Below are 3,280 nucleotides of genomic sequence, written 5' to 3' on the forward strand. Positions count from 1 at the left end.
AATGTCTTTACTAAAATAACCAATAAATTTTGTCAAACTAAAAAAATAAATAAATAAATAAATAAAAATAAAGAGCTGGGTTTCAGCACAGAGTGAAAGGACACTAGCACCCAAACCAAAAACAGAAAAACCAATCAGCTGACTTCCACGATTACACAAGGACATCCCTAAAAACTGAGACAGGGGAATTTGGGCGGCTTCCCCGCCGGGTCCGGGTCTTTCCTCCTAGACAGCGACCCCAGGTCCTCGCCGCCCTGCAGGGAGCTAAGACTCGCGACAGAGCCAACCAGCGCAGAACCCCGCCCCTTAGCTCCACCCTTGGCGCCTCGGGTCTTGAGGTCCCGCCCCTTACCTTTCAATCAAGTCAAACGTCGCGCGTAGCAAGCCAATCGCAAGCCAGATCTAGAGGAAGAGGCGGGCATTTTTCCGGAAGTACTTGGAAATCCCTCCAATCAGAGGCTCCGGGCGGGAAGTTTGAATTGTGCTTACGCTAGTTTAGTCGGCGTCCCCGCGTCGGAGGCAAATCTGGCCGTCCAGACTTGAAGGACTCTCATATTTTTACTCTGGTTGAGATTTTCCCCAGAAGTTGCCTCAGGTAGGTGGGTGTTGAGGAAGTAGGGGTGGAGGACGCCGGCCTGCTTCCGGCGAAGGCCGGCGGCTGCGGGCCAGTCGCCGCTCCGAGGGCGGCTGGGGCCGAGTCGCCCGCCCTCCCGAGGCCGTGGCTGAGCCTCCGGGGACTTCAGCTTGTCGCCGTGATGGCCACAGCAGTCAGCGTCTCCCCGCCGGGGCGTGACTTTTAGCGTCCCCTGCCCCGACCTTCAATTCCAGGAGCTCCCCACAAATGCCCGGACCGCTGCAACCGCCCGCGCTGGGCAGCCCCGGGTGGAAGGGAGCCACAGGACGCCTCGCTGCGTCCGAAAGCCAGGCTGCTGGCCCTGGGCCGGCCAGGTTTCCGCTGTGCTAACGCGAGCAGCTACGGCGGATGGCGGTGCGGGAACTGCGGCACCTTCTAGGGCGAAGGTGGTAATCCAGACGCCCTTGACGCAAGCCTGCTGGGTGATTTTAAATGACCGAATTTAGGTTTGTAGCGTTTCTTTAGTATTCAGCAAATTGATACTTGTACACGATAACAACCCACATCATAGAGTTCTTCATGAAAAGCACAGCTCACTGTCATTTCCTCTCTGCTCTTTAAGGAGGATGTTGTTAGCATCCAGGTCAGAAGGATTCTTGCTTTTCTTTCTTTCTTTTCTTTTCTTTTTAATGAGGCAGGCTCTCACTATGCAGTTCAGGCTGGCCCAGAGCTTATATATAGCCCAGGCTGATCTCAAACTCGAAATGTTCCTCCTGCCTCAGCCTCCGAGTGCTGGGATTATAGGCTTGTGCCACCACCTCCGACTCCAGTACTCGCTTGTTATATGTTGCTGGTTGCTTAAAGTTATTGTATGTAACATTTTGTTTATTTTTTGTGTATGTCATTTTTACCTGAAATTTCCCAGGGGACTTCCTTAGATATTCTTTGTTTGTTTGTTTGTTTGTTTTGTTTTTGGCGGAACCGGGGATTGAACTCAGGCCCTTGCGCTTGCCAGGGAAGCGCTTATTCCACTGAGCCATCTCCCCGGCCCCTATTCCTTAGATATTCTTGTTGAAAAGTATATTGTGTGCCTGTGACATTGTAAAGTGTCTATTTGGTCTTCGTCCCTGTTTCTTGGTTTGCGGTTCATGAGCTCCTTGGACTCCCCAAACTGTCACATAAACAGCCTAAGGAGCTGACTGCTTCTGGCCTCAGTGGGCAGGGTGGCTTCAGGGAGATGGTTGGGCACTGGAAGGAAGGAAAGACCTCAGCCCCCCTCTAGAGAGGGGAGCCTGGCCGAGACTGAGTCCATCGCTCCGGCCATTCAGTCGGTCGGGACTGTGATGGAGCCTTCCTAAAAGCCTGGAAGATGAAGGTTTTTAAGGGCGTAAGGCGAGAAACAGATGGACAGTGGTGAGCCCATGGGAGCTAGGAGCTCCGTGCTGCTTCCTGGGCATCTCCGCACCTGTATCCTTTGTGACTGACCAGCAGGTGTGAGTTGTCTGGCCAATTAGTGTGAGCTGAGCAGGTGGGGTGGGAACCTTGAAGCAATCTGTGGCTGGCATTGGCATCATGTGGGCCCGGGGAGGGTGTCTCGTGGGCCTGAGCCCTGCACCTGTGGGCTGTGATGCCTCCCATGGGCAGAACAGGAATGCATCTACTTAGACATTTGGCTGATGTTACTGCCGGGTTGAATACTTGCTTGACAGATGTGAGGGTAATAGGAGAAACTGAGTCTGTTTATTCCTATATTCTCAGAGTACTTTTACTTTTTTATTAATAAAAATATTAAACAATATAGAATTTCACTAAACAAGATGATAGAAATTCAACAATGGTGGTTTTATTATATATTGTTGTCTTCAAATTAGTTGTTCATATTACCAAATAAAAATATACAAAATTGGTCAAAAAATAATTTAAAAAGATTTAAGATCCTTTCAATAAACCAATAGAGGGCTGGCCAAATAGTTCAGCTGATTAAAGCGCCTGCAAGCAGGTGCAGGGGCTAGGGGTTCAATCCTGGGGCCTGGGGCGCGCTGAGACGGCAATTGAGACTGGGCGTGGTGGTAATCCCAGCTCTTGGGAGGCTGTAAACAGGCAGATCACTGTGAGTCCAATCTAGTATGAGACCCTGTAGACCCTGCCCTAAAATACAAACATAATGATAAAGGGAGTGCACCAAGTAACTGAGGCGATTTCTCGCATGCACAAAGCTGATGTGGCAAAATGCTCACAATGGTAATTGTTCCTGAAAGCCCTTTTTCTTGGTCAGAAATATCCAACTTCCTATTTATGACATCTTGTGTGTCTTTTGCTTTTTGTGGTTTTGTTTGGCAGGTTTTTGTTTGCTTCAGTTATTTTATTTTTATTTTATTTGATACAGGGTCTCAATATGCAGCTCAGACCCATAGTGATCTTCCTGTCTCAGCCTTCCCAGCACTGGGATTACAGGCCTGCACCACCATGCCTGGTTAGCAGTAGGGGGATCAAACACAGGTCCTTGCACTTGCCAGGCAGGCACTTAGACCGCTCAGCTATCTCTTCAGCCCCTGCTTTGGGTTTCTTTGAGACAAGGTTTCACTGTTTAGCACAAGATAGCCTTGAAAGTTCAACATATCAATACTTGATGAAAAATACCTGTTCCTTATTATGCCTAAGATGTTTGAAATGCAGTGAGATAATGAGGTTAAGATTGATAGCCCA

At 49.3% G+C, this 3,280-nt stretch overlaps 1 protein-coding gene across 1 annotated transcript in view; it reads left to right on the plus strand.

Moving 5' to 3' along the window:
* The first annotated feature begins 513 nt into the window (after window positions 1–513).
* Dlgap5 (DLG associated protein 5) overlaps window positions 514–3,280 on the plus strand; it is a 33,477-nt gene continuing 30,710 nt past the window's right edge. The window contains exon 1 of the mRNA XM_023724069.1: window positions 514–595. The gene's annotated coding sequence lies outside the window, so the exon portion shown is untranslated. The remainder of the gene's footprint in view (window positions 596–3,280) is intronic.

Source organism: Octodon degus, unplaced genomic scaffold (assembly GCF_000260255.1).
Source record: "Octodon degus isolate 3935 unplaced genomic scaffold, OctDeg1.0 scaffold00105, whole genome shotgun sequence".
NCBI classification, from domain to species: domain Eukaryota; kingdom Metazoa; phylum Chordata; class Mammalia; order Rodentia; family Octodontidae; genus Octodon; species Octodon degus.